The 24,296-nt window shown below is 40.1% G+C and overlaps 1 long non-coding RNA gene across 1 annotated transcript; it reads right to left on the bottom strand.

The window, feature by feature from the left end:
- Positions 1 to 1,068: 1,068 nt before the first annotated feature.
- LOC134600989 (uncharacterized) lies at positions 1,069 to 24,296 on the bottom strand. The gene is made up of 6 exons (XR_010090393.1): positions 24,202 to 24,296; positions 23,847 to 23,921; positions 19,004 to 19,051; positions 8,122 to 8,225; positions 2,931 to 2,978; positions 1,069 to 1,168 (listed from the first exon to the last, which is right to left on the bottom strand). It is a non-coding gene; the product is annotated as an uncharacterized LOC134600989 (long non-coding RNA).

The following is a 24,296-nucleotide window of genomic DNA, read 5'->3' as shown; positions in this document are numbered from 1 at the left end:
CGCCAGCCTGCCCACCAGCGCCGCCCGACCGCCCAGCAGCCCGCTGGCATGTTTGTTAGCCGCAAGGCTAACAAGACATTTGCCTTGGGCATTTGGGGGCGGCTTTTTTTGCCGCCCCCTGGAAAATGCCGCCCAAGGCATTTGTCTTGTTTGCCTCGCGGCTAATACGCCCCTGCCGTGTGAGCTATGCGGCCGCAGGGCGCCCCCTGCTCCATGGCGCCCTGTGCGGCCGCACAGCTCGCACACCCCTATGGCCGGCCCTGCCTACACTCAATAGCACAGTGCAGTTAAAATTTAAGCCACAGCCCTGAAAGAGAGCACTAATCCACTCAGTCAAACACACACAACCAATACAGATCATATTCAAACTCAGAGGAGCTTTGTGATACATTCATGTAATCTGTACATCACTGAGTTTTATTGGTGTGGAGCTCTGTGATAGACTTAAACACTATATAGTTGCATTGCAGGAGAGCTCTGTGATACTCCTACATATCAAACATTACTGGGAGTTTTAATAATGTAAACTAATTATACAAAGCCATCATATTTTAATATAGTATGACAGATGATCTTAAGGCTGGCAAAGCATTGTGGGAGATTGGGAGTTTAGTTCTTCAGCACTTGGATATATGGGTATATGTTTACTGACTGGTCATTTAGGCATCAAGCAATTTTGCACACCATCACCTGCATCCACTTGTGAGTTGCAAGAGGGATATTTTTAGTAACAACATGTTAAATGTCATTAATTTATTTTTAGAATATACTGTGCATTATAAAGAATAGGAGTGATAAAGCAGGAGGTGATCGGCTCTCTTTAATTAGTTTAATAGTTAGATTGAAGGAGAACTTTATAGCATAGATTTTCTGTTCTATATTCACTAAAACTGAATGATTTTGCGAATCGTGCCCTCCCCCCCACCAAAAAAGATGAACATTGCTTACAGTGCACAAGACACAGCAAACTACTGCAAAAGTAAAAATGACTTCTACATTTTATTCATAAAAACTTAAATCACAGAATACAGTCTATCCAATTATAATCCCTGCAAAAACTTAATATGCATGCAGGTACGCCCTCTCTATGGAGGCGTTTCTTCATGGGTGAAATCTGGTTTCTTCTATCCCTGGGTTTCTATTTCTTGTCTTTTTTCTTCTTTCCTCCCTGTGAAATATTCAAAGAAAAAGAAGATACATAAGATTGGGAATCTAGATATATATATATATATATATATATATATATATATATATATATATATATATAAAATGATATATAAATAATTAATAAATATGTATATATGATAGCCTGTCTGGGTACAGTATAGATGATACACTGTGGGGACATGGATTACAGTACCTCTAGATTATGTGGTCATAAAGATAAGGTGACCTTAGTTGGCACCTAGTACACAGGGGCTAAACAGGGACACCAGACAGTGTATTTGCTTGGCCACGTTCACCATCCCTATGGGAACCAGCTTAGGGCCCTACGGGATCTCAATCTTTCTCTGTTGTCTGGCAACAGCAATCTGTATCTGTAAGTCCAAAGTAGCATTTCTGTTTGAGGTCAAAGGTGACTGAGGATCATGCAATATACATACAGACATAAGGGGTAACCTCCATTAGAGGGGAGACACCAAGCTATGAACATGCAAATGTGCAACAGGGCAAGGCAGAGCATGAATTTGCCATCATTGCTAATTTAAAGGACCACTAAAGTCACCCAGATCACTTCATCTCAATGAAGTGGTCTGGGTGCAATGGCCCTGTTGTTTTAACCCTGAAATGTAAAACATTGCATTTTGTTTAGAAACTGCAATGAATGCATAGCAAGGTTAAATCCACCTCCAGTGGCTGTCCTAGTGGGTTCCTCTTTGGTCACAGAGTAAAACATGGACACATGACATGGGAGCTCACAGGAAATTATTGAAAACAACAATCCTGTATGAGCATTTTATTGATCATCTTTGCAGGAGGCACTAGCGCTTGGTGCCTGAAAAGGGTGAGTAACATTTTAATGTAATTAATTTTTTATTGGAAACGTTTTGGGGACGTTATATGGGTACACTATATACGCTATAGTGTTCTTTTAAATATTATCCACAATAGATCTGTATGTAAAGGTGAGCACATTTTTGAAGTTATTCAAACCCAGTGTACAAGCACTGAGATATGTTATTTTGCACCTGATTAATACAGTCTGTTTTCACCTGAATCAAAAATATTTTACAAAATGGCAACCGCTGTTTATGAATAATGTTCCAAGAATGTTTCTAAAAACATTAACATTTCCAATCTGCCTTTACCATAAAAAGGGAGGTAATATAAAAGGGGAGGAATTGCCAATGGAGTGTGCCCTCTAGTTTTACTGGTTTCCATTGTGTGGAATTTGTGGGGTAGGAGGCTCAAATTGATTACGTTAGACCATTTTTTAGAGCAGAACTCCTCACTCCTCCACTATAAATCTGTCTCAACAACATATGACATCATTATAGATAGCTAATCAACCCCTTATAGTATGAAACCTCCCTTTCCTACAAAGTCATCATCCCATGGTCCAGACAACTGCCTCCTTGTATTCCTAGGTCAATGTTTATATGGCTATTTTATGAAATGGAGGACCATTAGCACTGTTTATTGCACTCATTCTAAAATGTATAGTCTTTTTTGAATCTGGACATACATATATCAGTAAATAAATGGTGTAATAGAGTAGACAGATGATAATAATAGAGATACAACAAAACGGTTATACATTGAATGAAATATAAATGAACAGACACAAGTAACAATGTAGTTACAATGAAGAAAACAGAACGGTCCATTTTTGCTTTCACTACTGTCAACATATATCTTGCAGGAAAGCAGGCAGCAGAAATAGAAAGGCAATCAGGCATGATGAATTACTAGTTGCAATACAATCTTACATCAGAGTCACTGTCTGAACTGGAACTGGAGTCTGACTTGCTTCCATCCTAGGAATGAGGAAAACAGGTTACGATTAATTTACCTTCCAAATAAATTACCCAACTAGGCTATTCCTTTTAAACACACAATAAAAAAATAGTATTGAGTTATTTATTGATTTCTACTGTTTGAACCATGTTAAATACAGTTAATGTTACCGCAAGCACACAATTAATTCACACGTACTCATATGCAATATAGCAAGACAAGGTATGACTGTTCATGGATGGATTATTTAAAATGTAAGGTACAATATGCACTTGCCTAGCATGACGTAATGTAACCTACATCCATTACCAGAGGGATACTACAGTAACAGTGCTGCTTTCTACAGCCTTTGGTTTTATATGGCTGGCATGTGGTATAACCACAGTATTATCACGTGGTAGCATGACAATTACCCATGGTGCACAACTGCTTTCACTGTTCTCCTATCCACAACTTGCTCATTTTTGGCCCACCCACATTTAGTATTTTTTCTTTACTTTTATTAGCTGGGGTGGAATTGCAATGGATTATTTTAATATAATGTTTAATGCTCCATTGCATCCCAATGCACAGCTCTGTTGACTATATTGGAGTTATATAAGTATAGTAATATTCAGTTGTTCTTTTTGTGTATAGTTTATATTACATAGGCAGGGTGTCACGGGTACATGTTTATTTTAATTAGCTTAGCATTACTCCTGTTACCATTATTACCCTTTATGTGTAGACATAGTATAATTTTACAATCGTTTTATTTTACTGTCGCTTGTTGAGAAACCAGATAATAAGCCTGAGGGAAATATATGAGGGGAAAAAATAACCTATGTGAAATGAATAATGTGTTTTCTCGCTTAGTAAACAGAATCCATATCATTGTCACTGACCACAATACACACAGATCAGTAGAAACTATGCCTCACTGATGATGCCTAACAAGGCTGAAACGATCGTCTGGGGTTGCTGTATCTCTCGTGCAGAGAGAACTTGCTGGCATTTCGGATCTGGACTGCCCGTATGGGTGGGACCAGTCTGATATGCTTCAGATATGTTCTCTCTGTAATGGCACAAGATGAGCTAAAACCAGCTTGAGTTCTGAGCGGGGACCCACTGAAGGGCAGGCTATTTCAGCTGCTGTCCGTTCTCAGAATACTCTTGCGACCCGTTTTTTGCTCTGCATAAGTTTAAAGGGTAATCCAGATGTGGACCCCTTGCTCACGGTGCCTAGAGAGATATCAGCTATGCCTCACTGATGATGCCTAACAAGGCTGAAACGATCGTCTGGGGTTGCTGTATCTCTTGTGCAGAGAGAACTTGCTGGCATTTCGGATCTGGACTACCCGTATGGGTGGGACCAGTCTGATATGCTTCAGATATGTTCTCTCTGTAATGGCACAAGATGAGCTAAAACCAGCTTGAGTTCTGAGCGGGGACCCACCGAAGGGCAGGCTATTTCAGCTGCTGTCTGTTCTCAGAATACTCTTGCAACTCGTTTTTTGCTCTCCAGAAACTAATAGTAAGAAGAAAAAAACAGCCCTTTTGTTTATACAAGGCACCAATCTTACCTAGTTGCATAGGAAACACATTTATAAGGTAAATAAAGTAATTGTCTTTAAATATATATATATATATATATATTTTACCTATCATAATACAAGTGTACCTAAACACTGGTGTGTTCTAAAGTAACTGTATACAAGAAATGTAAACTAATACATAATACTCAAACTGAAACAAAAAAATACTGACTGCTCATTTTCACTCCTCCGTCTAAATATGTTCTTAAGACAAAGTTGGGGTACCTTGGCATTAGAATGCTTTTTTTTTGTATGCCTCTCTAGCACCCCCTCACACCTGCCCCCGTCTGCTTAGCACACCTTTCTACTCCTCATATGTCTCTCCAGCCCCTTACTACCCCTTGTTTTGATCTCCAGGCCACCTCCCTCCCTATTCATTTTGTGACTCTTCAGTCCCCCTCCCTGTCCCTTGTATGTCTCTTAAGTCCCCTTGTGTGTTTTTTTTTCAGCCACCCCTCTTTTTACATACACACATCTACTCAGTTTGTGTTTCTCAAATTATAATAATTTACAAGTAAATATATGCAATGCTTTTTTATAATAATAATAGATCATAATTCATGTTGACTGGGGTGTTGCTGCGTATGGAGTCTTGTTTGTTCCCTAAATAAGGGTTACTGTCTGTGTAACATTTGCAGCAAAAACAGAATTAGAGTTCAAACTGGCATTTACATGATCCCAGACTGCAATAAATTGCAGGGCCACAAAGGCATATACCATTATTTCTACATATATTTATAATATCCAGGTATTTTATCAGGATAGATACATTTAGCTGATATTTTCTAAGTCAATCCTGGGATCAATATGTTATTATTCCCCAACTGAAATGCAAACTGTTACTTCGCAGCATTTTGAAATGTTATGTTTATGTTTACTTATCACTAGAAATCTACACCCCTTTATCCTGCAATTGGGTGATGCTATAGCTCCATGTTAATCAGTGTTATAAGCTTCATCTTTTGCACCTGGCAGGCAGCATACAGAAAACATAAAATGTTTCATTTCTCCTCTTCTCTCTGTTTCTCCTTTTTCAATGCAAATTGTGCCCTAGACTGGCCTACGTTTCTAAATGTTTAATGCATATTTAAAAAAAAAACAAAAAAACAGTGCTTCTCCCGATAAAAAAGGTTAATACAAGTTATAGGTGATGTTTCAATGTTTTATTTATTAGTCTAATTTCCAGAAAATTGACAGATAGCCATTAACGGTGCTCATGTTCTTGAGCCGGATGAAACACTAAGTTAACCTTGCTGGAAACCTATGACTTTGAGATACTGCAAGTGGATGCCTAATGACTGACTTATCCCACTGCTCATAACTGCATTTCTCTTATGCAAAATTAACATATATGAACCTGTCAGCACTAGAGTTTTTTAGTTTTTTTAAATAAATATAGCACATTTATTATAAAATAAATATCTGATGATTTCAAATGATATAAAGAAGGGAGTAAATATATGAATTTGAGTAAAAGATAAAAAGTATAAATAACTTTGAATAGCCTTTGAATAGTCATGAATAGCCACTGAAAATATAAATGAAAGCAAAACAAGCAAAATTAGCTGCCGAGCTTTCCAATGTACTCCCACTGACATTAGTAATCCATCATTTATGATTGACATTATAGGCATTTCTTGCACAATTTACAGTATATGCTTATTGTGAAGAAATCCATTTTTTATGTGCAATATTTCTTCCCTATTCATTCGGTAGATGCAACTACCGAACAGAGACCACCCCCCTGGCTCGTTAAACTTCAAAGAATGCATCAATTGAACCCTCTATCTGTGTGGCCGGCCTTCGTACTACCGAACGCCACGTGGCTGAGAAAACACCGGCCATCTTTTCTCATGCGAACAAAGGCAGCGGGACTTGGTCGTCGAGTGTCTGGAACTAAAATCGAAGCGAACGCTGGATCTTTATTTCCCGAACAGCTAGAAGAGCGCTGTTCAGTACTTTTGTGCATTCGAATGAGGGGAACAATCGCTGCCAGGAGAATCCATTCGTGGAATTATTCGTTTTTTGCCTTAACCGGCAAAACTACCCAAACTCCTGGAACTATTTTGGGCAGCCACCTCGTGGTTAGCCGGTCACAAAAGACTTCCATACTTTTTGAGAATCCCTGAACCGATCTGGGTGAAATTTGAATATGTTGGTCAACCAGATCGGGGCTATCAGGGGACGTATTGTGGGGATACCACATGCCTAAAGGGGTGTTCTGAATATTGAGGGAAATTGTAATTTTTCTGCCTGGAGATGATCAAGTTATTACTTTATCAGACTTGATTATCTCCAGGACTAGGGGAGCGAATTGTATGTTTGTGCTGGGAGTGTTTTACGGTTTTCCTGTAAATGATTGTACTGTGTTACTCCCTGTGGGATGTCCCCTTGCATGGGGACTTGCATAAAAGCCAGTGCGTGGTCATTAAAAGGGAGTTCTGTTGTACCCTTCTTCTTGACTTCGGCTGATGTTTGGGATTCGTATGCTTTATTAAGGGAATCATCTTGTAAAGCTATTGTGTTCGTATGGATTTTGTTTATTTCATCTACCGAACGGAGAGCTATAATCACTGATGCTCTGGCGGTTCGGGAGGAAACTACCGAATGAGGATTGGATATCCTAGGTTTCCTTACACTTATGGTACATCTGCACACAATGCAATAAGAATGAAACTTCAGTTAGAATTCAGCTATCTAGCAAGACCTCTTACAATAACCTGGAGGGCTCAATATGCAGGGCTATAGAACAATAAATCTATCATACCTTTAGAACCAGTCAAATAGTTGCCAGTCACATGGAAACTCCACACAAAGTTACTTCCCCCATAATGGAATCTTAAACTAAGGAGTCAGACACCAAATTCTGGGCACCCTATAATCAGATTTTTTTGACTTGTGCAAAAAGTTTGTTTTGGACTGTTTGTCCAAATCCAATGCCTTTAAATCTAGACCACATGAAGCGATCATTCAGGATTTACCTGTGGAGTCTCATTCAGTGAAAAAGATTCCACAAGTAAATCCTGGATATTCGATTCGCCCAGGTGTGGATTTAAAGACATTTGATTCAGGTGAACTGAACTTTTGAACAAGTGTATCAGTTTCTACCTGTGTAAAGAATTGTATCTTTATTGATCCATCATTAAAAACGCATACCATCTAGAATATCGGGGTGTGGGGAGAGAGAAAACAATCTGATTAGTTTCTTGTACTTGGCAAAAAAACTTTGGCAAAGTGCATGGTATGGTGGCCTCTCTCATTTTCTGTCACCTACAGATATTTGTTTTTAACAATAGTTCAGTAAAGTTTTTTTTTTTTTTTTTTTACATTTTATCACAGATGGAGGTTGATTTGTTGGAGTCTTAGGGGTCCGACTGCTTAGTTTAAAAGATCTTCCGTAGGCCACCATTTTGTATTTTTGTGTTTAAAATGCCATGGTTATCTGATCAGTGTCCCAACTCTTGGAAAGGTGGCTGGCAGGATTTGAAGAAAAAGGGTGGTATTTATCAGAATGTATAAATCTCCTTTAGGCTCTTTGCTTTAGCTGACCTTTCAACTGTCTATGCACAAAGCAATACATTAATTTTACCTTCTTGTCTTTCTTTTTCTTTTTATCTTTCTTGTCTTTCTTTTCACCGTCCTGCTTTTTGTCTTTGTCCTTCTTATCTTTGTCGTCGTTGTCTTTTCCAAACACTAAAATATTTACAAGAAAATGTAACTTCATCCATTTAGCTATTCATTTTGCTAAACCACACAGTGAGCAATCAGCAAGCAAAGCTGCATAATGTATCACATCATATTTGAAGTGGTCTGGGTGTAATGTTGCTGTCCCACTTAGTCCTGCAACGTATTGTAGTTTTATAGAAATGGCAGTGATTACCTTCCAGGACTAAGACTGCTTCTAGTGGCTGTTAATTAAACTCTAGGTCACCTATATGAGGCTGGACATCCTCACACTTGGTGACACAATGCTTTCCTATGGGTAGGGCCTAATTTGATGGCGGTGATCGCCGCACATGTGCAAGTGCATTAGTCCTGCTCTTCCGCCAGTTGACGATAGAGAAGACCGGGACATTGGAGCTGGAATTGGAGAACCCAGTCCCGGGGAACATTGGAGTTGGAATTGGGTGAATAAATAAAGATTTTTTTTAAAACCCTTTACATGCCAAGAGGGAGGGAGGACCAGAAGGCACTATAGTGTTAGGAATACACATTTGTATTCCTAACATTTTAGAATCCCTTTGAAGCCATTATGCACATCAGATCTCTTATTAAAAACTATGTTCCAAATAATGGAAGGATAACGGGTTTTAGACACAGAACACACAAACACAAAGTAGCCGCTTATGCCGATGACATGCTATTTTTCCTCGAAAATCCACTAACCTCCATCACACAGTTAATGACGGAATTCGAAACATACGGACGCTTGTCTGGACTTAAATTGAACTTAACGAAATGTGAAATCTTAAACGTCACCGCCCCTGAGGAAGAAGGCAATACCCTTTTCACTGGTGCCCGGACCGAATGAAGTATCTCGGGTTGTGGGTCACACGAGAGGCAAAGGACATCTACGCCCAAAACCACATACCCCTACTGAAGACCATTCTAGGGGATCTCAAAAGGTGGCACTACCCCCACATATCTTGGCTAGGGAGGATCTCAGTGATAAAAATGAACATCTTACCTAGGCTACTCTACATATTTCACACGGCCCCACAGGCAATACCACAGACATTCTTCAGGACACTCAAAACAGCAATCACGCAATATATTTGGAGAGGGGAGAAGGCCCGCATAAGCTTTGCCTACCGAGAAGCTGGGGGGGATTAGCCCTACCCGACATTAGAAAATATCACCAGGCCACGGTTCTGCAGAGGCTCAAGGAACTTCACACGGACGCACCCGACAGAAGATGGGTAACGCTCTGGAGGGAATCCACTGAGAAAAAACTGCACACACTGATTTGGCACAGAGAGGCAGACGCTCACATAATATTGGGGAGGATTCCCCACTCACACAAACCCTGAAACACTGGAACGTATTGAGGAAAGGACGACAGTTCTCTCTCAAACCTAGCCCAATGATACCGATCACGTATAACCCCAACCTCGGAGACAGTCTACCACCGACGGCTTGGCCGATGGAACACCGAGACGGATACATACCTATATATGAGACTCTAAGCAACACGGTGTGAAATCACTGCGAGACATACTAGCGGAGAGACCATGCACACTAATGCACCAATTTCATTACGCCCAACTGACTCACTACTACCACAATCTACCACATAGAGCGAAAGTACACAGGGACATCACTTGGTTCGAAAACCTCTGCACCCAGCCAACGGAGACCGAAGGGAGGGTCTCCACGATATACCAAAACATACTGACAGGACATAGAACGGAAAACACATTTTACAAAAGGCAGTGGGAGGAATGGACGGGGGAACCCTTCACTGACGCTCAGTGGGAAAAGATCCTAATATTGCAACACAAAAGCTCCACTAGCTCCCACTATCAGGAGGTAAACTATAAACTTATCACGCACTGGTATCGCACGCCATCCCTGATAAACCGCTACGCGCCAACCATTCCGAACATCTGCTGGAGATGCGGAGAAGGACCAGGAACCCTGAAACACATCTGGTGGGATTGTGACAAAATTAAACCGTACTGGGGGAACATTGAAAGGGAAATAAGACATATCCTAGGAGACCCCACAGACCTGACAATGGGAGCGGCCCTCATACACCACACGGACCGACCCATACCCTCATACAAAAAGTCAATCCTGAGACACCTGCTGAATGCGGCTAAATCCCTAATCCCAGCACACTGGAGGGAAGAACATACACCCACACTGGAACAATGGAAGAATAAAGTGGAAGACATAAGAAGGGCAGAAGCCAAAATAGCAGAAACAATGGGCAGGGAGGAAAAACACACAGTGCTATGGACACCCTGGATACTGTACAATGCCGAAGACATGACACAATAGGAGAGCGTCCGACAGGGAGGGCCGAGACGAGCACGGGAGGGGGCCAGGGCGCGCCACAGGGAGAAATAAATGCCCTCCATCCCTTCCTTCCTACCCCCCCCCCCCTCACCCCCTCCTGACCCAAGAGGAGGGAAGAACCCTGCACACACATAACATGAAGGAATGAGAAGAACAGGGGGACACTTACACTAGACGCTGATGTATATCACAAACAAAATAGAGAGACACGAACTCCACGATGGAAAACACATAACAATTGTAGCAACCAAGGAACACACAAAGAAGCAACACGCATAAGAAACACATGTTGACAGACAGCAGAAATAATAGCAAATAAACTAAAAATCAAACACGAGACAACACGATATATATACACATATGTACCCAGGCACATGACAAAGTAGAAAATAAAGGTAGAAAATACGAAACTTCCATTACACAACGTCGCAGGACGGGGGAGGGGGGCGAGCAGCCAGGAGGCTTGAAGCACACGTTAAAGATAAGCAGATGAACCAGACATTACATCTTCTGATAGAACTGTGGACACGCAACAACATAAGAAGGCCCACACATACTAGCATCACCATAAATAGGCAAACACCAACAACTGACTGAGTCACTCCGTCACATAAACAGCAACAGGGGGACTGAACAGATACTGGAAAAATTACAGCCCCAACGCCTATGATCAGGTTACCGCCCCGGTAAATGGAAAACTTTGGTTAATTAAACACCCATAGCTGTAACTCAAGAAAATATGAGGGACCTGCGTGTCCGGCAACATTGTGGGCCTGCGAGCCCGAGAGCATACCCACAAGTCATGCTTCATACACTGCTGAATGATGCCCATGCTATTGTAGACCGTGATATGTCTTTTGGGACCTGCGAGTCCTGTTCCACCTTGACTTTGCTGACACTAATAAAACAGATTTACAAAAAAAAAAAAAAACTATGTTCCATCTTGGAACCTTCCTCTAGTTTTTCAAGCCCTTACAGGAAGTCCTTTTCAAACCGAGGGTTCCACAGAAATTTTTTGGTTTGGAAAACACTGTTTCTGATTCTTACCACTTCAGCCAAAAGAATTTGTAAAGTTAATGCTTTATCTTCTGAAAAAACTTTCAGGGACAGTGAGAGCTTATTGAATACTCTAGGAAGGTGGACTTCAGAAGTTATTTCTACGGCATACAAGCTTCAGAAACATCCTGTTCATACAAAAATCATACAAATCAGGGCAATAGGGACTCATGGGCATTCTAGGCTGATGTTTCTATTCACAGCATCTGCAAAGTTGCAACACGAGCATCTAAAATCAAGCTGTTAAACATTATAAGCTGGACATATTTTGGAATTCTATCTGATTTGGTGAAGGAGTGCTGAGGGCACTTTTCCTTATGTTCTTAATGTTTCTTATATTTGTGCTTATATTTGGGTCTCCATACAGTTATTATGTTTCACCATTTCAGTAAGCTTTGGTATTGACCAGTGCTGATACTGCCATGGTTAGTTTTCATACTTACCGTAATTTTCTTTTCCTTGCTATTTTCCATGGCAGCATCAAGGCCCGCCCTTTGTTATATTATTTGGTCAACTTTATAATTAGACTAGAGAGTGCTGGAAGGGGAAGTAATTATATACCTGACATTTATGTTACTTATTCCTGTCTTAACAGCGGAAGAAAGGAGCTAACGCAGTGGTGATGCTGCCATGGAAAATAGCCAGTGCCCTTCGCCACTTGTGCCTGGAGAGGACTAATTGCCAGCCTCTTGCCATGTGACTATGGTCCCTGGGAGACTTTGCAAGTTAAAAACACTATTTGCACTTATAGGTATTTAAAAGACTGTTCTGGCCCTTTAATTGGAACTGGCACAATTCTGCACCTTTGATTCCATGGGAGAATGTGCCACTTCCCCTCCCCCTTTTCCTGTCCCGTTGTTCTCCAGCAGGGTGTTGTCCCAGGGACACTGCCAGACCAGTTTAAACTGGCTGCTTTGTCCCTCCTCAATCTCTCATCAGCCCTTGCTAAACTTCTACCCCATGGCAAATTTACTCTGTTCGTGTGATCTGAGCGCTGTTCACCTATATTGGACGCTCACATCCAAGCTATCTGGTGATAGGTTAAAGGTGGGGGTTCTGTGGAATATAATAGGAATTATGTATTTTTATGTATTTTTACTGTTAGTATAAAATGGAGATATTTTCTGTACCTGGAGATAATTGAGTTTACTGCAGTGCCTTAAAGGGACACTCCAGGCACCCAGACTACTTCTGCTCATTGGAGTGGTCTGGGTGCCAACTCCCACTACTCCTAACCCCTGAAAGTGTAATTATTGCAGTTTTTTTATGAAACGGGACTAGGCATTGCCGCGCATGCGCAAAAGGTCTCCGCAGCCGGTGGGCGGGATCAGTCTCGCCCACCGGCCAACAGAGACAGTAGGAGAAGCGGCGCAGAGGAGGAGACAGCGACGAGGGACATCGTCGCTGCCTCAGGTAAGTGACTGAAGGGGGATTGGGAGGGAGAGGGTACCTCCAGTGCCAGGAAAACGGATTGTTTTCCTGGCACTGGAGATTCCCCTTAAGCCAATTATCTCCAGGATAGAGGGGAGGGATTTTACTGTGTATGTGGGAGTGTTATTTTGTTAATTAGTGTTCCCATTGGTTTTTGTCAAAGTTTACCACCAGGTCCAGGGGGTGTGCCTCTGGCCTGAAAACCTGTATAAAAGAAAGTCATTTTGTGCGCATTAAACAGACCTGCTTGACCCTTTCTTGAAGCCTTGGCTCATGCTTGGGGGATGGGATAACTACACTCTGGGGATTGCTATAATCACACTTTACTCCCCAGGGTAAGCTTTTGTAAGAGCTGTTCTTGTTCCTGCTACGCTCTCTGGAGGAAGAGAGGTCTGCCCACTGGAAGCTGGATCCTGGCCTTGGGTCCAGGGTGGGTGAAGGACGGCAAGACCCCGGCGCAGCTGCATCGCTGGAAGTGGGGTCTGCAGTACTTATGGTGTCTGGTGGAGTGCTTGGAGTCCTCAGCAAGCACTAGGAGCATCGATTGGCAGAGGTTCTCAGTCAGAGTGCCAGCGGTCCATCACAGCCAGGAAAAGAAAATTATGTTAAGTATGAAAACAATTTGAATTTTTTGTGTCTTGAGTTTGCCTGGAGTGTTCCTTTAAGTAGAACTTATCTGTTACTGCGCACAAGAGCTTGGAAATAATTTTCATAATACTATACAAACTCATGGCAGGGCTCAAATTACTCTACACTCAAATACACTCTGGCTTTACCCTGAGACGGAGGCATGCAATGTAATTAAAAAAAATAAAAACTGGTTAGAACAGGGGCTCCCTGTCAGGATCGGGACAGGGATCCAACACGCAGAGTACAAACAGGTACAGGATACGTATACCGGACCTTAGAATGGCCGGACTAACGTACGGAGAATATAGAGAATAGTCAAAGACAAGCCGAGGTCGAGGGAACGAGAAGACAGGTAAGCGAGGAACAAGCCGGGTCAAGGGTAACAGAGATAAACAGAGTAAGTAAAACAAGCCGGGTCAGAACCAAAGGGATAACAGAAATACAAGAGCACTGTGTGACTAGGCAGACTAGAACCACGACAGGGCAATGAGCAAATGGGAGAAGTAAGTTTAAATACCCTGGCTGGGAAGGGTAGACACGCCTCTGACGAGTCCTGATTAGTCTCTGAAGGATTGAGTGACAGGTCGTTCCGGATTGGCGTCATGACGTCGGTTTCCGGACGTCATGCTAGAAAAGCAAGTGAGTCCCTCGCGGCCGGCGTTTACGTGACCGGATGGACCGCGAGGCACAGAGGAAACAGCCCGTCCGGACGGATGGACGTCTAAGTCTCTACCTCTCTCAGAGGTAGAGGCTTCAGGTACCCTGACACTCCCAAACATTTTAGGTTCAAGGCGCCCTTAATATTTCAATATTTTTCCAAGGCACCCCAAGTAAAGATTTCTAGGTTGTATATCTGTACAGCACTGCGGCATTTACTGGTGCTATAGTGTAATGTACAGTGTTGGTGTTTGAAGAGGTGCTTGTATATAGTTTTAGTGTTTTAATACAGGGGTGTGTTTGTATGTAATGTTTGCGTTTGACTGCAGGGGTGTGTCTGAATGTAATGTTCACTTTTAAATGCGGATGTACATTTGTGTGAAGTATTTGTGTTTAAGTGAAGGGATGTGTTTGTATATCCTTTTGGAGTTTGAGTGCAGGGGTGTGTTTGTATGCAATGTTTGTGTTAGATTGCAGGAGTGTGCTTGTATGTTGTGCTGGTGTTTGACTGCTTGGATGTATGCACTTACACTACCACATACATACATACATACATACAAACCTACACAGATATTCATGCACATTAACACACAGATACATACACACAAATTCATATAGACACAGACAAATACATACACACACATAGATACACACCAACATATACACACAAACATTGATACATACACACTCTGACTTAAAAACACACACCCTAACACACAGATGTGTGTGCACACACAGACATATATATAAATATACACACACACAGATTCACACCCTGACACACTCATACACATCAACACACTTACCCACATACACACACAAGTGATATTTTTTTATATCTCCAGCCACCCTCCTGCGTGTCCAGGAGGGTGGCTTGGAGTCTTGCTGCTGCTTGTGTGAGTGGGGGGGTCTGGAGCTCTTTGTGCTCTGCTCCCCTCATACTTCGGCTGCCTCCTCTCCCTCCCGCGCTGTCTCTCTGCATGATGCGCCCAGCCAGCCGACATTACAGGTGCCTGGTCGCGGTCTTAAAGGATCATGGCACCCGATTGGGCACCTGTTTAGCAAAAATGATGCTCCCAGCCAGTCGACATTACAGGCGCCTGGTCACGGTCTTAAAGGATCATGGCACCCGACCGGGCACCTGTTCAGCAGAAATGCTATAATTATAGCACCGGGGAAACTTTGTGCGGCGCCCTAGGGTACCGCGGCACACAGTTTGGGAACCGCTAGGTTAGAATTTAAAAAAAAAAACAAAAAAAAAAAACAAAAAAAAAACAATCCTCAGGTTGTGCATAAATCTGGTATGTCAATGTTTTTAAAACCCAAATCTTGCATACCAAAATTATATAGTAATTATAAATCTCACTTTCCAAAATATGTTTTATACTTCACGTTTTATAAAGAATCTCTTAATGTGTTGTACTTTTACTTGTCTCTTATTTTAAGACATACCGCATTTGCTCAATTATAAGATGAGGTTTAATTTTTTTTTTTAAAAATACTAAAAAAATCTGAATAAAGGACCTCGTCTTATAATCAGACCTCAGACCTTCTGGTGATCTTGCATTACACGGCAGTGACTCAGTTTCTAAATGTGGAGTGAGAGTGTGGACCTTAACCCTGTCATTAGTGATGTCCCGAACGGTTCGCTGACGAATGGTTCCTGGCGAGCATAGTGTGTTCGCGTTCGCCACGGATGGCGAACATATGCAATGTTCGGTCCACCCCCTATTCGTCATCATTGAGTAAACTTTGACCCTGTACCTCACAGTCAGCAGACACATTCCAGCCAATCAGCAGCAGACCCTCCCTCCCAGACCCTCCCACCTCCTAGACAGCATGCAATTTAGAATAATTCTGAAGCTGCATTCATTTTTTTTTCTTTTTGTATTATTATTTTTTATGTTTGTGTTTATTATACATTATCCTCCATAGCCAGTAACCTGTGTTTATTATAAATTTTCCCCCATAGCCAGTAACCTGTGTTTATTATACATTATCCCCCCATAGCCAGTAACCTGTGTTTATTATACAGTATCCTCCCATAGCCAGTAACCTGTGTTTATTATACATTATCCTCCCATAGCCAGTAACCTGTGCTTATTATGCATTATCCTCCATAGCCAGTAACCTGTGTTTATTATACATTATCCTCCATAGCCAGTAACCTGTGTTTATTATGCATTGTCCCCCATAGCCAGTAACCTGTGCTTATTATACATTATCCCCCCACAACCAGTAACCTGTGCTTATTATACATTATCCTCCCATAGCCAGTAACCTGTGTTTATTATACATTATCCCTCCCATAGCCAGTAACCTGTGTTTATTATACATTATCCCTCCCATAGCCAGTAACCTGTGTTTATTATACATTATCCCCCCTATAGCCAGTAACCTGTGCTTATTATACATTATCCCCCCCATAGCCAGTAACCTGTGTTTATTATACATTATCCTCCCCATAGCCAGTAACCTGTGTTTATTATACATTATCCTCCCATAGCCAGTAACCTGTGTTTATTAGCCAGTAACCTGTGTTTATTATACATTATCCCCCATCGTTGGACCCAGGCAGCATGATGTCTTAGGCCGGCCCAGAGAGTGATTGAGTGAGTGAGTGAATAATATAATATATATGTTGAGAAACATATTAGTAATATATGTAAATCGGGTTCATGCAAAGAGGGTGAAAAGGTATTAAAGAAAAACACACTTATTGCATCAAATTTACAAAGCCAAACTTTTAAAAGCTTTCCTCATTTCTTTCTCGAGATGAGGAATATATCGGTTGTAGACTGAGGATTTCCATCTGCCCAATATTTTAATAATATGCACTGGAGTGTCCGTGTTGAAGGAGACCGAAGCTGCCCCTATTCTAAATGAAAGACCCGAGACATGGATACAACCCAATCTTAGGAGTAGTGTTCTGATGTAGAAGATGAATTTAGCCGTAGTCAGAGGGATTCAGTGAGAGTAGTGGTAAAATGTGTGTGGCATGACTGTGTGTGGGTAAGTAAGAGTCAAGTATTTTAACTGGGCACTAGTTCTAGGTGGGATAAAGTGGTATAGCGGATGGATGAGTAGTTTGGTTCGTTTTAGAGGTTTGTAGAGAAAGTATATAGTGATCATGATTTTTAGTGATATCCAATATTTTTAAGGTGGTCCCAGTGCCACCACTCATATCTGGTGTCACAATAGCTTGCATTTAAAAAAAAACAAAAACTTTTTGACTGTAATATAATAGCAGTCAGTTTCCTTCACACGTGTGCGTTTCAGGGCCTGCCAGGGCACAGTGTCACACCAGTGCAACTCATATCTGGTGTAACAGTAGTGTACATTTTAAAAAAAAAAATACAGGGGGCTTGTTGTCACCTTTCGGGGACCCTTGGTGTTGTACGTGGCTGGGTGGAGGAAGAGACCTTCAATGACATCAGTGAGGACAAGGAACGGGACATGGCTAGCTTGGTATCCAACCTTGTGCAAATGGGGAGTTTGCGGTTGTGCAAATGGACTGTTTGCGGTGCGTTAAACGGGGAGTTTGGTCTGTCACTGTGAAGCGGGCGTAACCCTTACACTACCTGATCGATACAACATCATACCTGATGTTTTAAAGCAGGTTATTCCAAACAATTTAGGAATGTTAGGTGATTTATGCCCTTTATGGATTAAAACCAGACTCTGCATCAACTATGTAATTTTCCATGGGAGTTTTGCCATGGATCCCCCTCCGGCATGCCACAGTCCAGGTGTATCTATCTGTGTGCATATATGTGTGTCTGTATATCTATCTGGGTGCATATGTGTGCCTGTGTGTCTGCATAGGTGTGTGTATCTATCTATGTGTGTATGTGTTTGTGTATCTAACTGTGTGTCTGTATATGTGTATCTGTGTTTCTTTGTGCCTGTGTATCTGTGTGTGCTGTGTGTCTGTATGTGTGCATGTGTGTCTGCATATGTGTCATTCAGTGTGACTGTATGTGCACGTATGTAATTATGTGTGACTTTGTATCTGCATGTGTGTCAGTGTGTATTTGACTTTTTCTCATAGGGTAGTCTTATATTTAAGCCTTTTCTTTTTTTTTTTTAACAAGATCCAAAATTTGGGTGGTAAGAGGGGGTGGGCATCTAATAATCAGGTTGTTTTATAATGGAGTAAATACCATACACTACATGGCCAGCTACATGGCCGACAGTATGTGAACACCCCAACTAATTAGTAAATTCAGTTGGTTCAACCACACCCAGAGAAAAATTAACCATAATGGTGGCTTTAGGTAGAAACCTAGTTCAGGGGTTAGATGGAGCCCGGAATAGGGGCTATACAGAAGTTTCTCATTCAGTTCAATGCTAAGTGTTGGCTGATGTAGTATAAAGCAAAACACCACTGGTGTTGTTTTCCAGAGTGATGAATCATGCTTCTATATACTTTTAGCAACATCTGGGTGTGGTAGACGCCAAGAAAACAGTACCCACAGGAATGCATAGTGCCTGATATAAAGTTTGGAGGAGGAAGGATAATGGACTGGTACTGAGGCTGTTTTTCTGAGTCTGGGTTTAAGCCTCTTAGCACATTTTAGACAACTGGGTACTTCCAAAACACATTTTCAGATCAGATAAATTATTTACATCACTCCATATTTGAACACACCTAGCCAATTATTATTTCTACTTACATTTCATTACAGCAGACATTTTCTTATGTTTTGTGTTTTAGCAGAAACCTGCAAGAAAAAAAATAGTATGCAAAGTATTTTTGTAAATCAATAGAGCAGCCAACCTTGTTCTAACTTGCTCACCCACCGGGGCGGGACACAATGTATCTCCCCAAGACATATCACAGGGAAGACAGTCACTAGGGTGCCAAACCAAGTGGTCACCTAGGGTGCATCAGTGCCTGTGATTCTGTTGCATCAGGTATTTGCAAAAAGTCTAAAAACTTTTAATCTGAGGTGCTTAAATTATATATCTTTAACCAATAACACAACCAGTGCAGCTATCCTCCAGTCCTCCCCTATACAAAAGAATAAAAATCCAATAGTATAGAACTGAGTTAGCGCACTAATATATAAAACCATTAATTAAAAACTTAATATTGGACTTATGGAGAATATCACTCCGCAAATGGATAAATCATGCCTGTTAATCTGGTATTTCCCTAATGCATATCAGACATATATATATATATATATATCTAAATCAGTCTCCTACTAGTCCAAAATGTTTTACATTTGAAGAACAATATTTTATTCAGAATGTCGCTACCGGTATGAGAACGAGGTTTGCATTCAGCTATGCGAACCTCTTTATGTCTAGTTGGGAAGATGAGTTTGTATGTGTAGAACATGGCTGGAGTGCAAACCTAGTTACCTATAAGCAGTACATTAATGACATGTTTTTTTTTTTATTTGGAATGGACCTGAAGAAGATTTAAAGAACTTTTTAGAATTTCTGAACCAGAACAGTTGGAGGATTACATTGAAGGCAAAATACACTAGTGTCAAAGTAGAATTTTTAGGTTTGGAAATTTTTATTGATCAAGGGAATTTGAAGACAAAGACATTTTTTAAAAAGGTAGATGTCAACAATAACATTCTTAATACAAGTTGCCACTATCATCAGTGGCTTGTCAACATCCCAAAGATCCCAATTCACAAGGATTAAAAGGAATTGTACGAAAGTTGACAATTTTAGATATCAGACCAATTTTTTAAATGAAAGGTTCTTGGATAAGGAATATGAGAAGGATAATTTAGAAATAACACTGGATGAGGTTATTAAAATGGAAAGGAATGATCTTCTTGAATATAGAAATAAGATGTTTTAACAGAAGAAGAAATGGAAATCCCTTGATCAAACACAACAGATTAAGAAGATCATAAATAAATGGTGGCCGATAGTAAGACGAGATGAACTAGTCCATAACATCCTACCAGAAAAACCAAAGATAGTCTTCAGAGGGGCATCCAACTTGAAATCGATGCCAACTACCAGAAGACCAAAGGAGTATGAAGAGGTTTTAATTTCATTTAGGAAGAGGTTTCTATAAATGTGGAACCTGCAACGCATGTCAAACAAGTGCAAGAACCAATAAAAAGTGTACAGAACTTATATCACACAACACTGGAGAAAAGTTTAAGATTCAAGATGTGATTACGTGCAACACAAGAGGAGTTATATATTTGATGTACTGCACATGTGGATTAAAGTATATTGGACGAACAGAACGGCAATTGAAGATACATATATACAACATAAAAAGAGGCTACGAGGGCCACAGTGTTTCTGCACACTTCAAGTTGAAACACCAAATGGACCCCAATCAATTATTATTTTGTGGAATAGAGAAAGTAAATAAGGATAAAAGAGGAGCGGATTACACTAGAAAGTTGGTTATTCTGGAGATGCAATGGATGTTTAGACTTGGAGCCATAACACCCCATGGTTTAAATATTGAATAAATAAATAATAAACTCAATATATTTCTTAGATTAATATAATTTTATCGACATATTGAATTTGATTTTGTGTATGTTTTAGGTATAGTTCTATATATAGGGTATTGACCATATTTCTAGTGTGAAATTTTATTAATGTTTACTATATAATTTTAGTAGCCTATAGAATCCTCCATGATTTAGTATTCACCTATATATATATATATAATGTTTATATTTTTTTTTATTTTTAATAGGTGTATTCCTTTAATAAATAAATCAGGATTTAATATTTGTATCAACCCAGCAAGACCCCTATATTATAACAGAAGCACCCTTTGAAGAAATTGTTGCTAATTGCTATAAATGATTAATATGCTATATGGATGTGTAGCATTCATATTACCAATAGTTCTCACATTGAGGTGAGGATATAATTACACATATAGGGAATTGTATCTTAATATTAATATATTAATCTTAATATATAATGTTTTCACATCGATATATTTGTGAAGGGCTAGATTTGTCCAAATGTTTGAATAAAGCACTTTAGAATGTATTACATGGAGCTGGCAGCGCTGCAGACCACCAATCACCATGAGGGGGAGGAGGTATTTCATCAAGACCAGCACTCGGCATATACAAACTTTGCGAAAGCCCACACGGGGCAAAACGTCTAAGTCATGTGGTGCCGAAATTATTACATATCTGGCGTTCAGGGAGGAGGAAGATCGAGCAAGAACACCAGTATATGGTGATTCCAGGAGAAACCCATGGAAATGTGAGCCAGCTATACTGCTTTTAACTTATATTGGAATTTGAAGCTGTTTATACTAATAAGGTTGTGGAATACACTGGAGTGCTTTAGACTTGGTTATGTGATATACTGTGGGGCAGGTTTAAGTCCCTGCACCAGGTTAGTGGAGTACATAGTGGGAGTGTCCCAATCCCTGCTGATTCAGTACTGCACAATTGGATGATATATTTCTTTTGTCTCTAAGAATCCAAATTAGAACCTGTCACATTGCAAGAATTTTACTACAAGTGCATGTTAACAAGATTGCAATTTGACTCTTAACCCCAAGAAGGCTTGAAGATTCAGAAGGGGAACACCCATTTAATTCTTGGACTGTACAATTTTTGGACTAATTGGAGACTGTATGTGTGTGTGTATATATATATATATATATAATTATGATATACATTAGGGTGATACCAGATTAACATGCATGATTTATCCTTGTGTGGATTTTTATTTATATATATATATATATATATATATATATATATATATATATATTAGTGCACTAACTCACTTTTAAACTGTTTGCAAAACGTGACAGCTCTTAGAAGGTCCCTTGCACAGCCATCACACTGGGGTTATTGTGATGTGGGGATTACAGGCAACCAGTTCACCTATGGTGCCCAGAAGACATTGGTTCGGCCCTCTGTCTTCTACAAACACAGCCTAGTAAGCAGAAAAATTATATTAACAGCTGGGTCTACTTCTATATACTAATGATGGAAAATAGTTCATAGAAATAGGCTGAATAACCCAAGAACTGCTGAGAAATAAAGGCCTATACAATTGTAACTATTCCTGAATTAAATAAAGCAATTACAAAAAATAAGTTGGTATTCCAGGAGTCAATATTAACAGTTCAAGACCTGGAACTTTCTTCTTAAAGGGGTACTGTAGTCACTGAAAACACCTTTAACTTAATGACACGGTTTTGGTGTATTGATCATGCCTCTGCAGTCTCACTGCTCAGTTATCTGCCATTTAGGTTTTAAATCACTTATGTAGCCCTAGTCACAACTCCCTGCATGAAACGTGCAATGTCTCCCTAAACTCTTCCTGTAAAGTGAGATCTTCCTTTATTGCACTGTCTGTTTAATATAGAATTTTCGCTGCACTGTTAATACCTTACTAGACTTTGTAAGAGCCTTCTGCGTATGATTAAAGTTCAATTTACAGAGCAGAAGATAAATGATTCTAAATTAAATTAACATCTGATTGAAAATAAAACCAAGAGTGAGACTTCAGAGGCATGGACTATACACAAAAACTGCTTCATTAAGCTAAAGTTGTTTTGGTGACAATCGTGTTCTTTTGTTAATTTAATGTAAATTAACTGTTACTATCATCATCAGTTACATTGAAATTGCATCAACATATTTGCTTTGCTAACTTTAGCCTATTACTGTATAGTACTGCTTTGATTGGAATATATAAACTTGTTAAAAGTTTACACCAGTGTGCAATAGATTATTAATACTAAAGTGACTGATAGCAAATATTGTGTGGCTGCTAGCCTCTTAATAAATCATCTGCACTGCATTTGCCGTTTTGCCCATTCTTTATGTTGTGTTGATCGAGTCTGGGGGGCTGAAGGGGTTGTGGTTCCCCTTGAACAGAGCTCCATCCAATGGTAGCCAAGGATAATGTTCTGAGTGTAGCAGCTCTACAGTACAGTGCCGATAAGACGGTCATGCACTTAGACTAAATTAAATTTTGCCACTGTGATAAATTTAAATATTATGTAAATGATTCCTATTATTGTTGCAAAAAGGCTACAGTGCAGTTTTGTTGCCATTTTCATCCATAAGTCTTGTGAAGTTTAGGTATGCCAACCAGTTATCCATCCTAAAACATACGTTGCCTTTTCTGTCATTGTTAATGGTACTGCAGGGACATTAAATAGTCTAAACGCCATAACATCAATATCCCAACATTAATTGTAATACTATTCTACTATCCAAGATACCAATGTGTCATTGGTTGGAGCAGATGCATTGCAAGAATCTTGGATGCTGTGAAAAAAAAAAGTCTCAGTAGAATAATATTACCTGCAAGAAAATATCTGCAATCGTCCCATATTGATTTTGGATTCTAATTTCCACTTGAAACATAACCTGGTAAAGATCATGAGAAGGTGAAACATTCTTTCAGCTGAAGAGAAATGTTTTTTTTTTTTCCATAGCTACCAGTGTAGGAACAATGATGTATCAGAGTAATAAAGTGCACACTATATGCTAAAAACTATAAAATATAAATGATGAATTCTAAAGAAGTTACCTGTATGATTGTTAAAGTTCTTTGTTACAGAATACCGGGAGATCCACCCCGGTTAGCACATCAGCAGTTTCAGGTCTGAGTGGGCAAGACAAATGTGTAGCAATTATAAACAGTGGGTGGATACTAAACAGCCAACACCCTATAAAAGTGATAATACTGGTTATTTTAGTTTTAAAATTGTCCTGCATCTAATAAGCTCACAACATCCAAAGATGGATAAAACAACTTAAAAATAAAAAGAATTTCTGGGTAAAGTGTGTGCAATGCTATATAAGGGGCAAATCATGTGAGGACAAGAGGGTGCACGCTAACATATCTCAAGCTGCTTATTTTGCCCAGAATGCTAAATACTAACTCTCTCTGCATTCTAATACCATAGGTGTGTGCAGTCTTTGCCATTGAATAATAAAATGCCACACTCCATTCCTCACTTCTGCAATCAAGTAAAGT

This window comes from Pelobates fuscus, chromosome 3, assembly GCF_036172605.1.
Source record: "Pelobates fuscus isolate aPelFus1 chromosome 3, aPelFus1.pri, whole genome shotgun sequence".
Classification (NCBI taxonomy): Eukaryota; Metazoa; Chordata; class Amphibia; order Anura; family Pelobatidae; genus Pelobates; species Pelobates fuscus.
The sequence above is the reverse complement of the archived record's forward strand: the minus strand, read 5'-3'. Positions and strand labels throughout refer to the sequence as shown.